This window comes from Eumetopias jubatus, unplaced genomic scaffold (assembly GCF_037043125.1).
Source record: "Eumetopias jubatus isolate StellerSeaLion01/CBP00866 unplaced genomic scaffold, mEumJub1_p1.0 scaffold_14, whole genome shotgun sequence".
NCBI lineage: Eukaryota > Metazoa > Chordata > Mammalia > Carnivora > Otariidae > Eumetopias > Eumetopias jubatus.
The window spans coordinates 56,453,746-56,479,152 of record NW_028274820.1 but is presented as its reverse complement, the minus strand read 5'-3'; the positions used below and the strand labels follow the sequence as shown (position 1 = coordinate 56,479,152).

Below are 25,407 nucleotides of genomic sequence, written 5' to 3'. Positions count from 1 at the left end.
CCTTGCTCATTGAGCCTAGCTCTATTGCCCTATCACTGTATTTTGTTATTATTTGCTTATAAATTTGGCTATGCTCTTGGAAAGGAGATGCTGACTGCCCTAATGGTTACCTGAAATTGTTTGCTTGAAGCCTGTTTGATATCAAGTATTTTCTTATGTATGTGCTTGTTATTCATGTATTTGGCATGTTTAAAAAGATCATTTTGTGCCTGCTTTAAAGTCCTTCCCCTTTCTGGTGTAAACCCAGAATGACTTCCTGTCTTCCAGGATGAAGTCCATTTCTCTTCTAATTAATTCTGTCTGCACTTGAGACGGATGTGATAGGAGGAGGTGACAAGGTCAAAAACAGAGGGACCATATATATAGGAGCTGGTTCAGATGTGCTTAGGTTCCGGTAGCGACACAAAATATTTAGTATGTGTTTGGGAGAAGAGTAGGGAGGGAATATAGAGAAAATAAAAATAGCCCATGGAACGAAAGTTGGGGAGTTGTGCTTGACTTTTTCCAGGCCAAGGCCAAAAGCAATGTATAATAAGGTAGGAAGAGTTTTTATGACCATTTTGCAAAAGTGTACATTTTTTCCCTCCTGGTATTTATTAAGATTTTAATAAATTCTTGTGACTCGAATTACTGGGAAGTAAATCCTCCTGACCAAGAAATTAAAATATGTTAGTTTATTTTCCGTGATTATGGTCAATATCACTCCGAAAGGCTTATTTTCTTCTGAGAGGGCTGTAAATCCTATTGGCTCCGGGTCTGAGAAACGCTAACAGATCACTCTTCACTAGCCCTGCAGCAAATACTACGGTCAATCATTTTCTCTTTGGCGCCCCGACCACGCCCAGGGCTCAGACCACGCCCATCCAAGTCGCCCTCCCGCCCATCTCTTGGCTCCGCCCCAGGCCTAGCAGAGGAAGATTCTTATTGGTAAAGAAGTTGTTCTGGTCCCGCCCCAGGGCATGGCGATAGGCCGAACCGGAGTGGGGCGGTGGTGGTTGGCTGCCTGGGGACGGGTCCCTAGCCGTGCCTGTCAGAGTGGCTGGCGGCAGTGGCGGCTCTCCCGGCTGGGTTGTCAGTCAGTGAGCAGAGGGGGAAGATGGCTCGCCGGGACCCGTTCTGTTAGGAAGAAGGGGGGCAGGTGGTGCTGCTACTCGGGAGAAAGCACAGCAGCCGCTGTCGCTGTCGCTGCGAGTCAGACAACTCGAGGTTCTGGAGGTGGAGGTCGGGGAGCCGCTCTGGTGAGTCCGACCGAGCGACCCACGCCGGGCCCCCAGGGCGGCCGGCGACCGATAACTTTTTTGTCAGGGAGGAGCCGGGGCGAGGGCGGCGGGGAGGGGACCAGGACTTTGTCCCCGGGGCGGCGCCTTCGTTGGGGGTAACGGCTCCCTCGCGAGGCGCCGCGGGTGGGCGCGAGAAGGCGCTGGGCGCTAGGGGCGTCCGAGGGGCCGGAGCAGCCGGGTTGGTGAGTGGGCTGCGGCCGGCGGCTGCTCGCCCCGAAGTTGGGCGCAGCCCGTTTGCTGCCTGGGCGGCGGCAGCTTTGTGCGCCTGGACTCGGGTCTTTCTCTTTCCCAGCAAGGAGCAGTCCAGACTCCGGGCGTGCCCAGGGTACAGCCGCCTCGGCCGGACACGCCGCCCCTCTGCGGCGGCCCCCCACCCCCATCCCGCCGCAGCTTGTGCTCTGGCCTGGCCTCTCCCCCTCCAGGGAGGTTACCGCTATCCGTCTAGTGACCAAAATGGTCACCGTCAAACCCCCCCCCCATCTTTAAAAGCAGCATTCGCCTGGGTCTTTGGTGTCTCGTAGGGCGGTGAGATTCAGAAAGCGGCTACGATTCCTTCCTTGGTTATTGCACTGGAGATCCCCTCTTCAGCACTTGCTCCCTTCTATGAGTTATTCCTCTTCCGAGGCTGATTTTTTTTTTAAGATTTTATTTATTTATTTGAGAGAGAGAGAGAGAGAGAGAAACAGTATGAGAGGGGAGAAGGTCAGAGGGAGGAGCAGGCTCCCCGCTGAGCCGGGAGCCTGATGTGGGACTCGATCCTGGGACTCCGGGATCATGACCTGAGCCGAAGGCAGTCGCTTAACCAACTGAGCCACCCAGGCGCCCCCGAGGCTGATTTTTAACGTACTCGGGAATCGTCGGGGTTTTGTCTGGAAATGGTTGCATTAAAAGACCCCAAGTTTGCACGCTTCAGCAAAACTGCGTATCCGCCCGTCAGCGTGCACAATTGTGCTCTGTACCCCTAAGTTTAGGCATTCCTGAAAGATTTTAATTTTGCCCTAGTGGTTTCATACTGCACAGGATCGGGTCTCTGATAAATACACTATCACACGCCCGGCAGCGTCTGCGCTCTTCAGGTAGGGGGAGTTTGTTCCACAGGCAGCTAGCTACTAATTTCAGAGACCGTACGATAGGCAGTAGGACCAAGCTGTCCTTTTGCAAATTATTTGTCCTTTGGGCCACACAGTAGTTTGGGGAGCCGATATGCCACCTCTTTGGTTCATGTAACACTTGACATTTTGAGATTTCCAGCTTTTAAAATCCTATCTGCGTAGAGCCATGAGGATCGGTGTAACCTTGAGTCAATGTGATAGACCCAGGAGGGTTGTTTTCCATAAGAACATTTTCCTAACACCCACAGACTGGCTGGCCCTCCCTCCAATTTATAAGCATCTTTTCCTTGGATTAATACATTTTAAGGTTTACAGGATGAATATTGGTCCCATTTTTTTTTTTTTGAAGTGCAGGGAAAGGCAAGAAAGAAAGAAAAAATTTAGGATCTGCTTGGCCAATAGTAGCTTTAAAGTCATTTATTCAAATAATTCATTTACATAAAGTGGCTAAAGGGAGAACCATCATATATTTAGATTAAAAAATTCTGGATTTGGCTTATTTTATTCTTTTTAGATTTACTATTATTATCATAGAGGGATTATAAAACCTCTTAATTATCAACATGAGCAGTACTTGGATATAGACACCCAGATAAGGTGTTGGTTAGCTCAGTATGTTATTCCTGCTATGCTTTCTTTGTTGTGTTTCTATTTTATGAAATCTGATCTTGGTTGCATTTCTTAGAGTGGTGTTGTTTTGACAGAGTTTAAACATATAGTCACCTCTGTTTTATTCAGGATCCTGTTGTGTGATACTTATTTTATAATGAATATTTAAAATCTTTGAAAAATGTTAGTATCAGTACCATTTGGGGGTATCAAGTTTACATTTTGTAAATAATTGAAATTTTGTCAAACATATATTTACTTTGCACTGTCCCAGGCTGAATAGGTTCTAAGGCAGAAATGAATGTCATAGTTCTTGTCATCAAGAAATTTACTCTCTGATGTACAAGACAGATCAAGTAAGTGTTATAATACCATGTGATAAATGTGAATAGAGATATGCCTAGTGTAGTAAGGGAGCAGCAGGGTAGGAGATGGCTAAATCAGTTTGGATGTAGGTAGAGTCAGGAGCACACAGTACAGTTTTGAAATATAATTTAGCCAAGTGCAGGAGGTTAGTAACTTTCCAAGAGGAGAATAAGTGAGAAGGCAAGGAAGCATGAGAAACTATGACAGTTTAGAGAAGTCATTGTCAATGACAAAGTCAGTAATAACATTGACATTAACATGGCTTGAATGCAGGGGTTAGATAAGGAAATGGTGGAAGATGAGAATAGTGAGGGTGGTAGAGCTCCAGACCAGGGCATGGTTTCCTTGGCTACAGGGATTGGATTGAAGGTGATGAGTAAGAAGCCATTTAATGAATTTTTGTTTGAGACTCTCACCCTGGCAGAGTGAGGTAGAATCTGATAGGTCTTGTCACGTTTGGGAAGAAAGGAGGAGGAATCAGGACCCTGAGGATTTTACTTGGTTCTAATAATTGGAAGTGAGGGAAGATGGAGGGAAGATGATAAGTTCTCTTTGGGGTTTTTTGAATTTGAGGAAGCTGTGGAGCATTCAGGTGAAGATGTCAATTAGATGTTTGGATCCATGGGCATGGAACTTGTAAAGGAAATCAGGATTACAGGGCAGATTGGGGGTTGAACTGAAGCTGTATTGATTTGGTTATATTGAATACAATACAATTGGTTATACTGATTTGGTTATATTGAAATGATTCAGGGAAGGCTTTTAGTATGATCAAAGCTGGAGAACAGAGTGATAAAAAGCAGAAATGGGTAGAAAAATAGTGTGAAAGAGATAGAAGAGTAGTAGTTAGAAAGGTAGGAGGAACATTGAGAAAGATGCTAAGGAAGGAGAGAATTTCAAATAGAGGTGGAATGGTTCAACAACTTTGATGCTGTAAGAGGTGTCAGGTAAGAGGGGTACTCCAGGGACAAGGGAATTGGTCAGGATTCCATAGGTGACTTTAACAAGTACAGTTTTAACTGTGTAGAGTTCAGAGGACAGTTGTTGGAAGACTGAAAAGAATGGGTGATGATAAAGTAGATATACTTGAGTGAGGCATTTCAAGAAAACTGAAGAAGGAAGAGAATGATAGCTATAGAGCAGTGGTTCTCATTCCTAGCTGCACATTTACAGTTATCTGGGGAGCTTTTAAGAATCTTGATTTCCAGGGGAAAGCCCATCCCAATTTGGGGTTGAGGTGGAACCTGGGCATTATATTTATTTCAACAGCTTTGTTGTAATATAATTGGCATGTAATAAACTACATGTATTTAAAGTGTGCAATTTAATGTTTGACGTAGGTTTTCATTTGTAAAACTATCACTGCAATCAAAATAACGAACATACCCATCACCTCCAAAAGTTTCCTTATGTCCCTTTGTAATTTCTCCCTCTCATCCTCAGGAAACCACTGATTACTTTTTGTTACTACAGATTAGTTTCACAGGTATATATATTAAAGTTCCCTGGGTAATTCCAACGTGCAGGCAAGGTTGAAAACCACTGAAGAGGGATACAGGTTGAAGAAATATTATGTTTGTTTCTTTACATGCATAAAGAAAGTGAGAAGTAAGAGATTTAGGAAAGATGAGATATTTACTGGAACTGAGTCCCTGAGGAGATGGAAATGGATGACATTCACAGCTTTGACAAATAACAAAGGAAGACAATTTGGAAACAACAAAGAATATGATGTTAAAGATAGCACATTTCTTTGTTATCAGCATCCATGTTGTCATCATGTAGTATTAAATTTGAAGTACTCACAAAAAAAATTAGCATCTTAATATTGTGGAAATGGATGTCACTCTGGAAAACTCCTTAAATGGAGCCTGGGACCCCTGGCATCACCATGTAATGATTTGTCATTTTTTGGAGGGGAGCAGATGGAATTAGCAGTTTGACTATTGCTTGTTACTGAGAGCCAAGTACTGCCAGAGTCTTTCTGGTCCTTTTGAAGTTAGGCTGCATGTCTGCACTGAGGAAAGAGAATATTTAACGTTTGAAAATCATCTTTATGCTCAGAAGAAATCCTGTTTGCTTGCCCTTTGGATATATGCTTTTTAAATACATTGGAGGATAAAATCATTGCTCTGTCTCCCATATGAGACTGAGAAGAGTTGTGATTAGAAGTTGTCAAAGGTCCACACTTTCTATCCTGAGAAAGGTAATATTTATATTCCCCTCCCTCCCTCCCTTCCCTCCTTCCTTCCTTCCTCCCCTCCCTCCCTTCTTTTTTTCTTTTCTTCCTTCCTTCCTTCCTTTTCTTTCTTTCTTTCGTCTTTCTTTCTTTCGTCTTCCTTCCTTCCTTCCTTCCTTCCTTCCTTTTCTTTTCTTTTCTTTTCTTTTCTTTCGTCTTTCTTTCTTTCTCTCTTTCTTCCCCCCCCCCCTCAGTATTTGGATGTATTTAAAAGTTGAGCTCTACCAGTTCTGATGTCCAGGGCTTATTCCTAACTTTTGATTCTTACCTTTAACAGGGGGCCGAAAGCAAAATGGTTAATTCTAAATGTTATTGGACATTATACTTGATCATAAATAAATGTGGAGCGAAAACTTTTGTCTGATTTCTAAAGTTCTGAAAATTTCTTTCATTGTGATTAGAGTATCAAAGTATGATCTGACTTAGACAGTAGGCATCCCTAATTTTGGTGCAGCCTAAAATCAATGTTAGCATGATTTTAGATACTATTGTTACTATAGTGACAGCAATTTTGTAAACATCCTGTATTTTCCTAATTATTAATTAAGATATAATAACTGTAGGAAATTTGGAAAATTTAGGAATGCATAAATGATAAATAACATTTATGATGCCTCTACCCAGAGATAATTATTAACACATTAGTGAATATCTTTATAAGTTCTTTTTAATGGGTATTTACTTTTTTTTTAACAAAAAGAAACCATACTGTATGTACTATGTTTTTTTTTTGTACATGCTGTTTTGTTACTAGATTATTTTCACTTAATTGAATGAATGCTTATCTGAGTCAATAAAATATTATTTTACGGCAAAACATCATTTTAAATCTATGGTTAATATTCTAGAATATGGATTTACTATCATTTATTTATGTTGTTGAAAATTTAAGCTCTTTCCAGTAATTCTGAATGAATAGTATAGCAGTTAGCCTGATAGATTAATCATTGCCCATATCTTTATTTCCTTAGGATAAATTCTGACATCAAAAGATATGCATATTTTAATTATTTTTAATAAATAATAATAGATTGCTTTCCAGAAAGGCTTAATATTCATTTTTTTGGTTATGCTTGAGAATGCTGGCAATTTCTCCATTTCCAGCACTATGAATTAAAAAACTGCCATTTTGACATGAAAAGTTGTATCTTCTATATTTTTAAATTTCATTGATTATTAGTGACATATATATACACATATATATGTGATTTTTTTCCTAGGATTAGTGATATATATAGAGATATATATATATGAGTTTTTTCCTAGGCTTTCTATTCTGCTTCATGGGGCTGTTTATTTTTTGCTCCAGTAATTTTAAACAGTCTTAGTTTATTGCAGCTTTTTAATTATCTTACTATAGGGTTGTGTGAATTCCTCTTCTTGTTCTCAAAACATTTTTAGCATTTCTCATATATTTCTTTTTTCAGATTACCTTTAATTCAATTTATTAAGATCTCAAAAAATCCCCAGTGGAATTTCAAATTAATTTTTTTGAGATAAGTGTGATATCTTTACAATATTTTCATCATCTCAAGTCATTTTAATAAAATTATTTTCTTATTTTTTTATTAAATAAACTCTACCCCAACATTGGGCTTGAACTCACAGTTCTGAGACCAAGAGTCACACACTACTGACTGAGGAGCCAGGTGCCCCCAAGTCAGTTTAAAATGACTTAGTGTTTTATAGTTTTCTTCATGTGGTTCTGCCTATTTTTAAAGTAAGTTTTTGATATTTTAAAAATTGCTATTCCAGTGGAATCTTTTTTCATTGTATTTTAAAGAGTATGGCATCTTCCCAATGGAACACAGAAAAGTGGGTGACTTAGGTATACTGTTTTCTAACTGGTCATGAAATTCTTAATTCTATAGTTTTTTTTAAGATTGTTTAAATTTATTTATTTGAGAGAGAGAGAGTGCACATCAGCGTGGGGATGAGGATCAGAAGGAAAGAGAGAGAGAATCTCAGGCAGACTCCCTGCTGAGCAGGGAGCCAGATGTGGGGCTCCATCCCAGGACCTTGAGATCATGACCTGAGCCAAAGTCAAGAGTTGGATGCTCAACTGACTGAGTCACCCAGGTGCCCCTTAATTCTTAGGTTTTTATTGGACTTTGTAATACAGCAATTACAGCATTTGTAAATGATAATAATTTTGTTTTGCCAATATTTAATCCTTATTTTGTGTTTTACATTAAATTGCTAGAGTAATGTTAAATTATATTAGTGAATAGTGAGCATCTTTGGCTTGTTTCTCATTTGAGTGAGAATGCCTTTAGTGTTTCACAGTTATGTATTCTTTCTGACAACTTTATTTTTTAGCGTGTTAAAAAAATAGTCTTCCTTAATTCCTTTTTGGAATTGAGATTTAATTGGAAGAAGATCCTGAATTTGATCACATACCCTTGTGATGTACGTTGAGGTGGATCATATGGTTTTTCTTCTTTTACCTATTGGTTGATGAATTATGGTAGAGGACTTCCTAGTAGATTTAACCAAACAATTGCTGTCTTTGGAGTAAAGGCAACTTGATAATGGCATATGTCTTTAAAGTAGTGCTAGATTTGATTGCTATGTCAGATTGTCTTTAGTATTCCTCTTATATTATCTTTTTCAGGTTTTAAGTTTCTGAATGTACTAGCTTTGCAAAATAAAAAAAGGGAGAGGGGCACCTGTGTGGCTCAATCAGTTAAGCTTCTGATTCTTGATTTCAGCTCAGGTCATGATCTCAGGGTGGTGAGATTGAGCCCCACATCCAGCTCCCCACTCAGTGGGGAGTCTGCTGGAGATTCTCTCCCTCTCCCCCTTCCCCCCATGCATGCTCTCTCTCTCAAATAAATAAATAAATCCTTAAAAAGAGAGAGAGAGATAGAGAAGCTTTCCATCTTTTTATATGCTCTGACAATTAATCTCTTCCTTAAGGCCTGAAATAGTTTAGCTATAAAAATGGCTAGGCCTTTTGGATTGAATACAATTTATTGAGATTTTCCTATATGCTACTTTCTAAGTACTTTGCATAGTTAATTTTATTTAATCTGTGTACAACTTTATGAGATATAAGTATTATTATCCTTATTCTACAGATAAAGAAACTGAGACTCAAAGAGGTTAAAAAACTTGTTCAAAATCAGCAACTAGTTAGTAGTAGAGAGTTCAAGCTGAATTCCTCTCTGATGCCATAGCTCATGTTTTTAATCAGGACCCTAATTTTTCCTTAATAATACTCTTTCCTTATTCTCAGTTACTGAGAAATAAATTTAACTATTTTATTTGAGTGTCTTATTGTTTTCCTTTTTGCCCAATTAATTTCAGCTTTTTGTAACCGTATCATAATTACTACTTGTCTGTTCTGTATGACATCATATTTTAACAAATACATCCAAGTATGGTTATGGTAGAAGTTCCCGGAATGGGAACGGGATGATAAATGTATAATGTACTATATATAATTTACATTTTAATTTATTGGGGATTCAAGATCAAGTTGCATTCCTGAATCCTGTTTGTACCTTGTAAAGAATGTTAAGTGCAACACAGATAAAATTTCCAGAAGTTGTGGAAATAGTACTTTTCCATTTTAGTTTAAATATTTGTCATTATTGAGGCTTGCATCAGGATAGCCTTTTAGTAGTAAATGTTAAGTGGTATTTGTTTGGTGTTTGTTTTCCTGAACAAAAGGTCTTTTGATTAACTGTGATGAACATTAGTTGCTTTCTCCTATAAATGCATAAAGATTCGTTCAGTTATTTGTACTTGACTTAATGAAAACATTGTATATGAGTTCTTAAACTGTACTATGAAAATTATTTGAGGCTTCAGGTATTGGAAAATTTACATTTACTCTTTTATAGAATGATGTTTAGGCTTGGAAATTTGAGAGAATAATGTAAGCCTTAAAAGTGCTTAAATTGGGCAAGCAATTATGAACTGTATTTTTTAAAAAATTTTTTATTGTTATGTTAATCACCATATATTACATCATTTGTTTTTGATGTAGTGTTCCATGATTCTTTGTTTGTTCATAACACCCAGTGCTCCATGCAGAATGTGCCCTCTTTAATACCCATCACCAGGCTAACCCATCCCCCTACCCTCCTCCCCTCTAGAACCCTCAGTTTGTTTTTCAGAGTCCATCATCTCTCATGGTTCGTCTCCCCCTCTGACTTATTCCCCTTCATTCTTCCTCTCCTGCTATCTTCTTTTTCTTTTTTCTTAAAATATGTTGCGTTATTTGTTTCAGAAGTACAGATCTGTGATTCAACAGTCTTGCACAATTCAGGGTGAACTGTATTTTTTTAAAAAGATTTTTTTTTAAATTTTGAGAGCGAGAGAGAGAGCAAGAGCATGAACCATGGGGAAGGGCAGAGGGAGAGGGACAAGCAGAATCTCTGCTGAGCAGGGAGCCGGACATGGGGCTTGATCCCAGGACCCTGGGATCATGACCTGAGCCGAAGGCAGACGCTTAACTGACTGAGCCACCCAGGTGCCCCTTATGAACTCTATTTTAATCTTTTTGAGCTTGCCTGGGTTTTTTTCTGTTTCAAATGTAAAGAATTAATTTAGTTAGGGTATTGATTCTAATCAACGTACACATCCTATACTCCCCACCTCTGCCTATGGGGGTATAAAAAGTTGCCAGTCTGACCTCTTTAAACTTTCCAGGTATATATTCCCTTTTGAACTAAAAGTTCAACGTTCCTGCTGATTCGTTAATCCATAGATATTACTGTGGTGGATGGAGTGGCAACATAGCCCCCCAAGCAGTACTTAGTAGTGTAGAAGAGGGAGAGACTATTTTGGGAAATTATGAATCTTCAAGTGGGTCCCGATAAGGGAATGGAAGGGAAGGTAGAAGTATTTAGAACTGGGTTGGAGAGAGAAGTGTCTAATTAGGGAAGGTAGAAATGTGCATATCAAATGGACTGTTCAAGAAGTACAGAAAGTCAGAATGGTTATGTGGGTGATAGAACCAGAATATTGAGGACAGTGAAGTCTTAGAGTTTTGGAAAGGAAGATGCTTGTGGCAAGGTTAAAAAGAAAGAATATTGAGAAAAAAAAACAATAGATTTGTCATTTCTAAGGTGATGGAAAGTATATGATGAGAACCAAATACATACTGTAAAGGGGGTTAAGGAATAAATTGGTGGTGAAATAATTGGAGGCAATGGCAATAGATTAGGCTACTAAATCAGAAAGTTAATCGGTGAAGAATAAATAAGGATGGAAGTAGCTGGAGAGCATTAGAATCTAATGAAGTCTCCCTCCTGTCCAGCCCTTCAATCTCCCCTTTTAGGAACCATAAGCTTCTGAAATGCATTCTCAATTGTCCAATTGATAAATATTTTGTTAGTAATAATTAGAGCTATTATTATTGAGCATCTATGGTGTACCAGTGCTTTATTTGTATTATTTTTATCCCTAAAACTTTCCTGTGATGTAGACGTTATCAGTACTTTTCACAATGGTGACATTGAGATTGGAAGGTTTAAGTATTTTGCTGGAAAGTAAGCACGAGTTTTTTGGACTATTTGTTGTGCCCTGTTGTTTTTTCTATTTATTGAGCTGTGTTAAAACATTAGAGAGGAAGGGTGCAAAAGGACCATAAGGTATGATTACTCTTCGAATAGAAAGGAGTGGAAGAGAAATTTTAGCTATGCTCGCTGTAATTTGTGTTAACAGCATTTTGTATTTAAAATGTTTTATAAAAGGATTCCTTTTTTTAAAAAAATTTATTTATTTATTTGACAGAGAGACAGAGAGAGAGAGAGAGAGAGAGAGAGCACAAGCAGGGGAGAGTGGCAGAGGGAGAGGAAGACGCAGCCTCCCTGCTGAGCAAGGAGCCCCATGCAGGGCTCGATCCCAGGACCCTGGGATCGTGACCTGAGCTGAAGGCAGACACTTAACCAACTGAGCCACCCAGGCATTACCCCCCCCTTTTTTTTTTAAAGATTTTATTTATTTATTTGAGAGAGAGAGCATGTGAGAGCACAAGTAGGGGAGGGGGCAAAGGCAAAGGGAGAAGCAGGCTCCCTGCTCAGCAGGGAGCCAGACATGGGGCTCCAACCCAAGACCCTAGGATTATGATCTGAGCCAAAGGGAGACACTTAACCAACTGAGCCACTCAGGCGCCCCAAAAGGATTCCTTTCAATAAGCTTCTCTACCATATGTGTAACATTTAATTTTTAACAAGTTCCTTTTTTTGGGAAGATGAAGGACTTTTTTTAAAATCCATAATAATGATAGGTTGAGGGGAAAGGAAGAACAGGCCAAGAAAGTTAAGGGTAAAACTTACTCTTTTCACTATCAGAACTTCAAATATGCTTCATAGGTGTGTTTTAGGTAGTACCTCAGGAAGGCCAGCCTCTTCATGGAAACGGTGTTGAGCTGGTCCCTGAAGTAATCAGGGCAGATACTTTTCATGTCAACAGATTATAGAGCTCCAGAGTTCATAGTTATATAATGTGATTTATGGCACTTGGAGTCCATCAGTCAGGAATTGGTTATTGGTGAAAAGGTCCAAATAGGTGTTTAGTTTTCTGTTATAAATCCTTTCTTCAGAAACAATGCATAATTGTAAAAGAAATGCTTAAACTACTTTAGGGATTCTAAACATTCTTACAGGACTTTCAAGTATTTGGGGAGGAACCAAGATAGAAATTTTTGTTGTCCTACTTTTAGTTTCATATTCAATGGCAAAGCAACATCTAAGTTATATTTTGTTATACTCATATAAAACTTAATATTATTGAAAACTTTATTTTTTAAAAATGTATAATTCAGCCTCTACCAAAACAAAGTGACTGTTAACCCAGTTAATACGAATCAGCATGATCGTACTGAACTATTTATTGCGGCTTTGCTTCCTATAATTTTTAAACCAAGATAAACAACTATTTTAAAAAGATCTACTGAGTTTCTGACTGAGAAGAACCAAGCAGAATTTTGTAGTACAGTCCAGATCTGTTGATTTTACTATTACAGCTGTGCCAGTACACATTACCTTCATTAACTGTGCTTACTTGCATTTTCTCTTTGCACCCTCCCTTTGCCCCCATCATTTTCGAATTGAACATCTGAGCCCCTATTGGCAGACTTTATTAATGGTTGAGAGTTTCATTCCAGTTTACGAAAGGGCAGTGACTCACTCTAAGACATCAACTCAACCCACAAGTCAGCTGGAATTTGGTTCTCTTAACATTTCTCTCTTCCTTTGTTCCCAGCATTAGAGCAGGGAAAACTGCCATTTAGAATGCAAAAAGCTTTGAAGAAATTAAAGTAGAGCTATGCTTTGGAAAGTGTATTTCTGTATGCTATAATTTTGGGGAAAGAGAGAGGAAAAAGGGGCAAATGATAGCAAAATGATTGCAAGATAAAATTTACATTGGGCTTTCTTTTACATTCCTCCCCATTTCCTCATAACATTTGTTTTTATTTTATTTGCTTATACCCTGATTTGCCTTGCTTTATTTCAAAAGGGATTAAAGGACACTCACTCTTGCTATGTTTTAGGTTTAACTTGTCTCTCCTAGTGGACCATGAATCCCTCAAGTCTGGGACTATGTCATATTCAGTTTTGTAAACCTAGCATCTAGGACATAGTAGACATTCAATAGTTTATGGATAAATGGATGGTTTTTAAACACCTCTAGTACAAGAAAAGAGAGTGAGATTACTTGCTACAACCCTAGTTTATAGCAGCTGAATAAACTGCATCATGGGCTGAATCATGTCTCCTGCCCCCTTTTATACGTTGAAGCCCTAATACGCAGGACCTCAGAATGTAACCATAATTGGAGATGGGGTCTTTATAGAGGGAATTAAGTTAAAATGAGGTAATCAGGGTGGGCCCCAATCCCATATTACTGGTGTCCTTATAAGAGGAAATTGGGACAGGACTTGCACAGACTGAAGATGATGTGAAAACACCGGGAGACTAGGACTACAAGCCAGGGAGGAAGGCCTGGAACAGATCCTTTCCTTATGACTCTCAGTAGGAACCAACCCTGCTGACACCTTGAGCTTGGACTTCTAGCCTCCGGAAAATGTGAGAAAATAAATTTCTGTTGTTTAGGCCACAGTCTGGTACGTTGTTACAGCAACCCTAGCAAACTAATATGGGTGACTTTTCTGCTTGGATGTAGCAAAATCCCAAATGGCCTTAATGTACATATCCCCAAGGAACAGTTTGCAGTGCTCAGTGCCAAAACCTTAAAACTTTTACACACTTCCCCCAGGCAAGACGTGGGGGAAATTATAGAAATTTAATTATAGAATTATACCCAAATTATAGAAATTTGGATGGCTCAGTGGAGAAAGTAATAACTATTCGTCTCTTTTCATTGCCCCCCACAGTACAGGCAATGGCAAGCAGCTGGCTGATTCTTTAGTTCAGTTGAGTTTGCTTGGTTTGGCAAGGAGAAAGTGTTTATGGGGTATTTGTGTTCTTAAGTGTTCAAGAGCCTCTCCCAATAGACCTGGTTGCTTTTTCAAAGTAGAAACTGGAAGAAGAAGACTGAATAAAATACTTTTTAATACAATGTTGATTTGAACTAATTGCTTGTACATAATCTTAGCAACATTACTTTGCCTGTGTTATAATCAACAGGGTCAGAGCAGTGTATCCTTTGGCTCATGCCTATTGCTTTGATAGTTGCCATACCCTCTGATCATCAACCAATCATAATGAGTTGCCTCAGTTATTTTCAGCCTTTTTCACCACATGCTTTAGCCATAAGCTAGATAGATATGCATTTTTTGCCTTTTTTAAAAATTGGACTATATATTAAATAGTGCTGTGTTTAGTCAACTCCTTTATAGTGTTTTGAGATACTTTGCTGAAAGAGAAAAATTTTGAACATATACAAAAGTAGAACACTTGCTCTTTCATCATTTGGAAGCAGTTACCAGAGTTCTGAGGATAGGGAAAACTAAATTAACTAGTGAACTGTGTGTCACCCTGCTAAAGGTGATTTTGCTTAGCATCCCATAATGCTGTGTGTGTCCATCAGTACTAAATTCTGGCCATGAGCTATATGTGTATATGTGCTGCCAAAGCAAGCATTGCTATATGTGTAAGTTAAAAGGGGCTCAGGGAAGGAAGTCTCCTTAAAAGAAAGGAGGAGGACATCCTTTTCCCTCCTTAACCTTTTTCCTGGAATGTGAGCAGGATAGCTATAGTTGCCATCTTGAAATGTGAAGTAGCCTTGAGGATGGAAGCAATTTTGCTAGGATAGTAGAGCAAAACTGACAGCTGTGCCACCATACCAGCCCTGGTTGCCAGTCTCTTCCCACTCATTTTTAATGAGAAGGAAATAGAATTTATCTTGTTTAAGTCATTGTTACTTGGATTTTACTATAATATGCACTTAATTAGTTTCTAACCAATAAAGTCACTTAAATTATAGTAGTTAAAATAGTGTGGTAGAGATGCAGGAATAATCAAAAAGATCATTGAAATAAAGAGTCCAGAAACAGACCCATGTATATGACAATTTAATATATATTAAATGTACCAATTCTTACCTTTGGGAAATGATTGAATAAATGGTGTTGACATAACTGGTTATTCATTTGGCGAGAATAGGTTAGATTCACACTGTGTGTGTATATATGTAAAAAAATCCAGAAGTATTAATGATTTATCATATAAAAAATAAAACTGTAATAACTCTAGAGGAAAACATTGGAGAAAATTTTTATGAAGCAAAATTCAGTATTAATAAAGGAAATGATTATCAGACTTGATTATGTAAAAATGTAAAACTTTCTATACAGTGAAAATACCAAAAACAAAACTAAAAGACAAATGACAAAACTGGGAAAATATTTGTAACATTTAAAAAAGGTAGTCTGTGATAAGCTCTATAAATACGTTTATTTGTTTTTATTTATTTAAAATCAATTTAGTTAACATATAGCGTATTATTAGTTTCAGAGGTAGAGTTTAGTGATTCATCAGTTGCATATAACCACCAGTGTTCATTACATCAAGTGCCCTTCTTAATGGCCATCACCCAGTTACCCAATGCCCCCCGACCCAACTCCCCTCCAGCGACCCTCAGTTTGTTTCCCATAGTTAAGAGTCTCTTATGGTTTTTCTCCCTCTCTGATTTCATCTTATTTTATTTTTCCTTCCCTTCCCCTATGTTCATCTGTTTTGTTTCTTAAATTCCACATATGAGTGAAATCATATGGTATTTTTCTTTCTCTGACTGACTTATTTCACTTAGCATAATACCCTCTAGTTCCATCCACATCATTGCAAATGACAAGATTTTATTCTCTTTGATGGCTGAGTAATATTCTATCATCTATAAATACCACATCATCTTTATCCATTCATCAATTGATGGACATCTGGGCTCTTTCCATAGTTTGGCTATTGTGGACATTGCTGCTATAAACATTGGGGTGCATGTGCCTCTTCGAATCACCATGCTCGTATCCTTTGGATAAATATCTAGTAGTGCAATTGCTGGGCCGTAGGATAGCTCTGTTTTTAACTTTTGAGGAACCTCCATACTGTTTTCCAGAGTGGTTGTACCAGTTCGCATTCCCACCAACAGTGCAAGAGGGTTCTCCTTTCTCCACATCCTCACCAACACCTGTTGTTTCTTGTATTGTTAATTTTAGCCAGTGTGACAGGTATGAGGTGATACCTCATTGTAGTTTTGATTTGTATCTCCCTGATGCCAGTGATGTCTGTTTTATTTCTTCCTTGGAGAAATGTCTGTTCATGTCTTTTGCCCATTTCTTGATTGGATTATTTGTTCTTTGGGTGTTGAGTTTGATAAGTTCTTTATAGATTCTGGATACTAGCCCTTTATCTGATGAGACATTTGCAAATATCTTCTCCCATTCTGTCCATTGTCTTTTGGTTTTGTCAACTGTTTCCTTTGCTGGGCAAAAGCTTTTTATCTTGATGAAGTTCCAATAGTTTATTTTTGCCTTTGTTTCCCTTGCCTTTGAAGATGTGTCTAGCAAGAAGTTGCTGCTGTTGAGGTCACAGAAATTGCTGCCTGTGTTCTCTAGGATTTTGATGGATTCCTCCTCACATTTAGGTTTCTCATCCATTTTGAGTTTATTTTTGTGTATGGTGTAAGAAAATGGTCCAATTTTCCCAACACCATTTGTTGAAGAGACTGTCTTTTTTTCCGTTGATATTCTTTCCTGCTTTGTCAAAGATGAGGTGACCATAGAGTTGAGGGTCCATTTCTGGGTTCTCTGTTCTGTTCCATTGATCTATGTGTCTGTTTTTTTGTGCCAGTACCATACTCTCTTGATGATACAGCTCTGTATTAGAGATTAAAGTCTGGAATTGTGATGACACCAGGTTTAGTTTTCTTTTTCAACATTTCTTTAGCTATTCTGGGTCTTTTCTGGTTCCATACCAATTTTAGGACTGTTTGTTCCAGCTCTGTGAAAAATGTTGATGATATTTTGATAGAGATTGCATTGAATATGTAGATTCATTGGGTGAGGTGGGGGTATGGAGAGGGGTCTTGCCAGGCTTCTGCTTTTTGCTGGGCCCCTGCTCTGACAGTGGTCGTCCTACCATGCCAGGGTTTGTGGTTTATGGCAACACTGAGCAGAAAGCCAGCGCCTAGACTTGCAGTTTTCGGTCAGCTTTCCCGCTCTGATGCTTGGGAACTCTGCCTCAATCAGGCACCCCCGTTCTTTTTGTGACCCTGGGGATCCTGAGACCACACTGTCCCACCTGGGATTCTGCACTGCTTAGCCACCCGAGCACCTTTAGGCCAGGGGTGTCTCCAACTGTAGCAGACTTCTAAAAGTTCTGATTTTGCACTCCACTCCTTGCCATACTTTCCAGTAGCCTCCTTATGCAAGCTCTCTCCCCAACCCCGGGTTTATATTCTAATATATTGCCCTGGATTCATGTCTCTGTACCTCCTACCTTGTAAAAAGTGGTTGCTTTTCTATTTGTAAAATTGCAGTGATTCTTTTCTCAGAGCACCAATTGATTTCACGGGTGTTCAGAATGATTTGATAACTAGCTGAATTCCAGGGACCAGATGAAATGAGTGTCCCCTACTCCTCCACCATGTTAACTCCTCACCTACATATAAATTTAAAGGAAAAAAATAGGCAAAGTACAAGTAGGCAATTCACAGAAGAGGAAATAGAAATAAACATTTGAAAAAATTTTCAAAGAAATGCAAGTGGAAGTCTGCACTATAGCTTTTTTGGCCCATAAAATTGGCAATAATTAAGAAGATTAATAATATCTACAATCGGTTAGGGTGTAGGGAAATGAGCACTTTCATCTATTCTTAGTGGAAGTATAACATGATATAACCTTTATGGAGGGCAATTAAATTTCAATCGCAAGTAACCTTTGATCCAGCATCCTGAGTCTATCCTATAGAAGTACTTGCAGAGATACAAGAAAGTTTATCACAGCATTGTTTATAGTGAAAATTAGAAACAACCATTTTAAAGGACTGGAAAAAAATTTCGAAATGGGTAATAACCCCTAACTTAGTAGATTTAGCTAAAATTGTAATATTCAGAAGTTTTGTGTTTTTTTTTCCCCAAAAGAGACCAATTTCTCTATATATGTTCTATGGTATATTAGTTATCTGTTGCTGTGTGACAAATTACCCCAAAACTTGGTAGCTTAAAAATAACACAGATTTATTATTCTTGTGATTTTGTGGCTTCTGGGTTCAGCTGGGCAGTTCTGCCTCTGTAGAGCTGAAATCAGTTTAGCTGAAATCACTTGTACATCTGTATTCCTCTGGGAGCTTACTGAGGCTGAAATCCCCAAGATGGCCTCTCATCTTCCACGATTTTTCTCCATGTGGCTTCTTAGCCACATGTCTATCCCTGAGCTTTTATAGCATGGTGGCTACCTTCTAAGGGAAAGTATTTCTAGAGGACATGCCCCAGGTGCAAGAACTTATTAAACCTCTGTTGGAATCATGCTTGTTAAGTCCTTTGGCCAAAACAGGTCACATTGCCAAGCCCAGTATCAATGTGGGCGAGGACTACATGAAAGTGTAAATAGTAGAAGGGGTTGTTTGTTGAAGGCCATAAATATAGTGGTGATAGTCAACCACACATGGAAAAAATAAAGGTAAAAAGATAAAGTCTTGGTAGAAAGTGATTCCTTTTTTTGGGGGGGGTGAAAAAATCAAAACACAAATTGGCTATCATATCAAATTGAATGTAGGTGGAGTTATGAGGATCTAGCTGTGTCCTATTAAAAATAAGACATTAAAGAAATTTATACAAATGTGAAACAAAACCACTCTTCTCAATAACTTTGTAGGAAAATTGTTATATTTATTTGTGATTATTTTTTATTTGAGTATAGTTGACACACAATGTAACATTAGTTTCAGGTGTATAACTTAGTGATTTGACAGGTTTATGCACTATGCTGTGTTCGCTGCAAGTGTAGCTACCATCTATCCCTTACATTGCTGTTACAGTATCATTGACTGTATTCCTTATGCCATGCTCTTTATTCCCATGATTTATTCATGAAAGTGTTATTTTTAATAAAAATATGTTACTATGTTGACATGTACTGGGTTTATTGTAACAAGTGTTTAAAGTTTTGTCATTAAAAATTTCAAATATGATAAGTATCAGTAAATATAACCACCACAGACAAAAGCTGTTTGGGATTCTCAGTAATTTTTAAGAGTAAAGAATTTTCATAACTGTTGCTTATATAGTATGTGCATGAAAAAGAATTTGAAATAACACACAATAGTACAACAGTGCTTTCTTATGAAGAGTGGGATAGCAGCAGTGAGAAAGATGACATTTCTTTTAATTATGTGGAAAAGATGTTAAGTGTGGCAATTTTTAAAATCTCCGATATAGAAAAATATTAGTGGAGATGGGAGATTAATAGTCCACCAGAGTGTTTATAGTTTTTTGTTTTGTTTTCTTATTTAATAGAAATTTTATAATTCTTTTAGTTGCATAATAAGCAGAACCCTTGTTTTACCCTCTACATTGCTGATTTTGTACATTTCGGATGCTTTTATCATGATTCTAGCACTTGTAATTATTCCCCTGGAAAATATAGGGTGCTACCTTGATTCAATTTCCCCCTCATCTATCTTCCTCACTTCCTTTACCATCTGGATTACAGACACAGACCATATCTTCCTGTTCTTTGCTACTAGTACAAAGTAATAGACACAGTTTGCATTCTACTCAGTAGGCACTCAGGGCTTATTGAATTATTAATGTTGCAATTTTAATACATAGTAATATTTACTTTTTGCATAAATAAAAATATTGAATAAATTATCCACATGACCTCCCATCCTATGTCTGTTTTTGCCTAGTCTTGTTCTCTTTCTTTGTTCCCTCTCTGGCCCTGCCTGGCCTGTAGTCTGGATAAATTGTATGAGCTAGACAGTAGACAGGGGATGAATAATAAATTTGCCAACTTGAGGTCCTGCTTTACTAAATACATAAAAAAGCATTACTAAGCACCGTACTACTTACTGCTTATACAATATCATGAATATTGATATTGAATGCTTAATGAATGGTATTAAGTTTTATAGTTTGAAATGTTTATACTTATCTCTTAAAATCTGTCAACACAATTTTATAAGTTGCGTCTTAGTTATCAGAGTTTCATGGACTTTGATTTACTGAGGTAATAACTTGAATCATTTAGTATGTACTATATATTTTGTTAAACATGCTACGAACATTTTGGAAAATCTTACTTTAGCCAACAATTGCTCTTATAGATTTCTAGCCAATACTAAATGTAAAATCATTTAATTTGTGATACTTTTATTTTTAATGAAATGCATAACTTGTATTAGTGGACTATCAGAATTCTTATAAAATTCTAGTAAGAGATTTTCTGAGCCCAGATCAATCAGTTAATCGCTAAAGCAATCAATCAGATGATGCTGTTGTGGCTCACAGGTACAGTGCATAGTCCACTTCTGACAGTTTGCTTTTCCAGCCCCTACACTTCATCAACATGGGCCCTGAGTTTTTCCTGGGTAGGTTTTAAAAAGTAGAGAAGTAAAAGGAAGATATGGGAGAGAGGAAAAGAACAGGCAAGGACATGAAGGTTGGAATGGCATGATGTATTTTGGAGAATAGCAATAAGTAAAATTTAGATAAGTAAATTATGGCTGTATTATAAGGGGAGCTTGAGGTGAAAGATCTGATAGAAATGATGTGGAAAAGTGTCATAGTATGTTTCTGGAGAAAAGCAGTGTTTTAGGAAGATTAGTCTGGCGGTAATGTGCATTGTACACTGGAGAAGACACAGAATCAGGAAGGCTGTGTGAACTGAGTATACTGAGGCAATACAGCTTCTGACTGAGGGTGTTGCTGTAGAGATGAAGAGCAGATGTTAAATTTGACAGACATATGAAGGACGAAGTGTATTCCTTTATTCAACAAATATTTATTAAATACTTATGTATATACTTATACTTCTGATATCTGGATTGAACTTTGCTGATAACTACACCACATTTTATTTATTTATTTATTTATTTATTTATTTATTTATTTATTTATTTGAGAGAGAGTGAGAGTGAGAGAGATCAGAGAGGGAGAGGGAAAAGCAGACTCCCTGACGAGCAAGGAGCCTGATGTGGGGCTCCATCCCAGGACCCTGGGATCATGACCTGAGTTGAAAGCAGACGTTTAACCGACTAAGCCCCCCAGGCACCTCAACACCACATTTTACTATATTTTACTATATTTACTATATGTATATATACTAAATTATGTACATTGGTGGTGAAGTTCTTAACATTTCTCTTTTCTGGTGATTTGTAATTTAAAAAAATTTTTAATTTTTTTTATTTTTAAGTAGGCTCCATGCCCAGCGTGGAGCCCAGTGCAGGGCTTGAACTCATGACCCTGAGATTGAGACCTGAGCTGACATCAAGAGTCGGATGCTTAACAGGTGCCCCTTGTGATTTGTAATTTTAAAAATAATTACCTTTATAGACCTTTTTAAAATAAATAGCAAACATTTTTTTCCTAATCTTCCAAAATAATTTGTACTTTGTTTGATTAAACACATTGGAAGGCAGCTACTTAATATATCATCTGGCAAGGAAATGGACCTTTCTTAATGAGAGTGCTTTTTTTTTTAAAAAAAAATTTGAAAAGATTTTTTGTTTACTTATTTGAGAAAGAGAGAGAGAGAGAGAGCAAGCACAAGCAGGCGGAGGGGCAGAGGGAGAGAGAGGGGAAGGGACTCCCCACTGAGCCAGAGCCTGATGTGGGACTTGATCCCAGGACCCCAAGATCATGACCTGAGCCAAAGTCAGTTGCTTAACCGACTGAGCCACCCAGGCACACTGAGAGCGCTTTATTTTTTGAAAAATCTTACATTAATATTTGTAAATGATTAAGAATGTCCTAGTGCATACAAAAGTCCTTTCTTTACAGTCTTGTAATGCCAGCATCACTTTGTGCCATACTTTTAGTATCTTGTGGGTCTGATTTCCACATCAAGTAATACTTAAAGTAGGTTGTTAGTTTTAAAAAAAGCTGGAAAGTTCTTTAAGTTCAAGGTCATTTTCTCTGGTAAAGCCAATACCATGAAGTATATATGTATCCACTCAAAGAGCCAAATTAATTATCCTTATAATATAAAGGATTTTCTTTAAGTAATATAGATAATACATAATAGTTTGCGTGTTGGAATATAAATATAAGGGCACTGTGAGGCAATGGAGGTAAATCATCATGTTATAAATAATTTACTTCTTAGTTGGCTGATGGGAAAGTCAGACTTGAAAATTTAAACTTACTGGTATTGTCTCCATTTACAACAAGCAAAAATACTTTTGTCGAATTACCTTTGTAACTTTAAATATACTGCCTACATCACTGCTTTTATTTTTCTTTCCATTAGCTCCCAATGAAAGCCTGGGCTTTCAGTGATTCCAGTCCTTTGGAATTAAATTGTTTTCTGTTTTGTCTTCCTGAACATTCATCATATTCTTTGTTGTAATTCTTATACACTTTTATTGCTTTCCTCTTTGATATTTCTCCTGTTTTCTATTTCAGAGATTTCTATTTCATTGGCCCATTTGGAACCTTTCTCAGCCTAGACCCCTATTCCTTCTCTATACTAAATATTAAAAAAGGCTTTTCGCCATGAATATTTACTTAGTTTGGGGCCTCCTATACTTAGCCTATGTCCACTTTGGGAAAAGTCATTTATTGTTATTGTACTCATGATTACTTCATACATGGGTAGCTTTACAACGATCTCTAGCCCTGATTCCTTACTTTTTCTTTAGTACAAAATTCCTTGCATTCAGGATGACTTATTGCATACCATAATGTCAACTACCATCGAGGGCTAATTAATAAGGTAAATATTATATTAAAAACTCAGAGTAGAATTCAGGGCCCAAACTAGTAAGGATTCAAAAGTTTGTTCATTTATTCATCCAGTGGGCAAATGTTTATGAACCTGTTATGTGAGAGCCAATTTAAAAAGGCCAATTGTAACTTAGATTTTTAAGAATTGATTGGGTCAGTATGAAAAAGGTCTTGGGGTTTAGCTAACTCTAAGCATAAAATGAGCTCTTTCTGTGAGACTTGATTGTTAAGGAAAGTTAAAAAATTTGAGGCTTTCCTGATTAAAATGTTGTGCCTTATATTCAGTTTGTTAGATTTCTCCTGGGATATTATATTTATAGGAGATACTAGATATGTTTAGTGTTTCTACCCATGCACAGGCCCTTCTAAATAAATTTGTATCTACATAAGTCTATATCATTGATCTCAACCCGTTGGACCCAGGGGAGGTATCTGTTCCATAGATGGCCAATCCCTAGGCTGGCTAGTGAGTTGTAGTCAGGATCAAAGTAAGCATCTGGCGCAATCAGAGGATTTATCTAAAGAATTTAGATTTTGGAAATTGAGAAATATACAGGTTTGGGTGCAAAGGAGAGTGTGAGCCTGGAGCAGAAAGATCATGATAGGTAGGACTAGAATAGCCATAATGGACCATAGGCAGGATGAGTAAGTTAGGAAGCCATTCAGCAAATAAAGAATGGCACTGAGAAAATCAGAGAAATGAAAATAGACTGACTGCCTTTAGAAGATAAGGATTTACATTATAATTTCTAGTTTTAGGTTCAATTTCCTTAAGCTCCTTTTGTGCTACAGTTCTTACCTTTGGATTTCTGCAGGATTCCCTTTTTTTAAACTAGCATCCAAATAGCTTTGACTAAAATAACGTGCAATTTATTGAAAAATTAGATTTCTTTTAGGTAAGAGCAGGCAAGATGGTGAGATCTCTGGGAACCCCATCACTGAGATATGAGCACTTCTTTTTGACATTAACATAACACTTGCCTCAGTGGTTCAACATTATTTTTAAGTGTTCTGTTTTATGCTGTGGTTTATGATGGGTTTTAAACCTGTGGCTTCCTGACAGAGTGAAAATGTGTTTCTTGGTAGTTTTATTATACATTTTATTATACATTTATTATACAGTTTATTATACATTTCTGTAGTCTTTATCTTTCTGCCCACCTTTTATAGAATGGTAGAGTTTATAAGCTCCCAGTATTTAGGATTATTCAGTTTAAAGGCATTTTACATAGAATTGTGCTCTGAATTTTGCCATCAAATTAATGAAAATTATCCCTTTGGAAAATAACAACACTATGAAACCAACCTATATTAATCCTATGCTTTGAGATATGGGTATTGGACATACGGGTTTTGTGGTCTTCTACATATATCCCTATCTAATATTAAGATAGTACATTATCTGAAAATGTCTAACAATATAAAAACATTTTACTAAACTTTCTTTTGAATAATTTATATATGGATGTGGGATGAGCAGGGACTTTAAGAATCTTTTAGATTATCCCGTAATTTTCTTTTAAAGATTTTTTAATTTACTCATTTGAGAGAGAGTAGGAGTGAGAACCTGAGCAGGGGGGTGGGTCAGAGGGAGAGGGTGAAGCAGACACCCCGGTGAGCACAGAGCCTGTTGCGGGGTTGGATCCCAGGACCCCGAGATTATGACCTGAGCCGAAGGCAGACACTTAACCGATTGAGCCACCCAGGCACCCCTATCCCCTAATTTTCATGAAAGTTTTACTTAAAAATTTCTAGACAGATGAAAGATCTATCACTATCTTAAAGAATTTTGGAAATTTTATGTTTTCTCTCAGGAGCCTATTTTATATTGAAGTTCTCAATAATAAGAGTTATTAATTATTCTGCCAATCTGAATATACTTTAGTGTGTCATTTGACTTTAAGAATTTATATTATATTAATTGTCTCAAAATTTGCAAATATCTTACACTATAAAGCAGAAAATCAGGTGAAACCTCATTTTTCTTAACTGAAAGTTTCAATGGAATCATTGACATCTCAGGAAAATTTTGAGGTGCTTGCATCAGGATATGTGCAAAATAAGATTGTTTATACCTAATGAATAAAAGTAACTTACTAGTATAGTGGCAACTGTGATAGTTATTATGATATATTGGTTTCATTGATTAAGCATAGCATTTATGTTAGGGTGATTATTAGTGAGTTTTGTTTCTCCAAACTCTGAATTCTAGCCAACCAGTTCGCAGTATCTGCCATTGTTAACAATAGGATCAGGCAAAAAAGTATACATATGTGGAATATAATCAAATTTATTGAACATTCATAGGTTATGTCCTACTTACAATAGATTTTACTACCGTAAAAATGTAATTTCAGAGAAAAATCTAATTCCTTGATGGCAGGAACCGTGTTTTGATCAACTTAATATTCTCTGATAGGAGTTAGCACAGTGCCT

General features: G+C 37.5%; 1 protein-coding gene across 1 annotated transcript in view; it reads left to right on the top strand.

Moving 5' to 3' along the window:
* The first annotated feature begins 1,048 nt into the window (after window positions 1–1,048).
* Window positions 1,049–25,407, top strand: part of HYCC1 (hyccin PI4KA lipid kinase complex subunit 1) — a 98,484-nt gene continuing 74,125 nt past the window's right edge. Inside the window, exon 1 of the mRNA XM_028119350.2 lies at window positions 1,049–1,238. The gene's annotated coding sequence lies outside the window, so the exon portion shown is untranslated. The remainder of the gene's footprint in view (window positions 1,239–25,407) is intronic.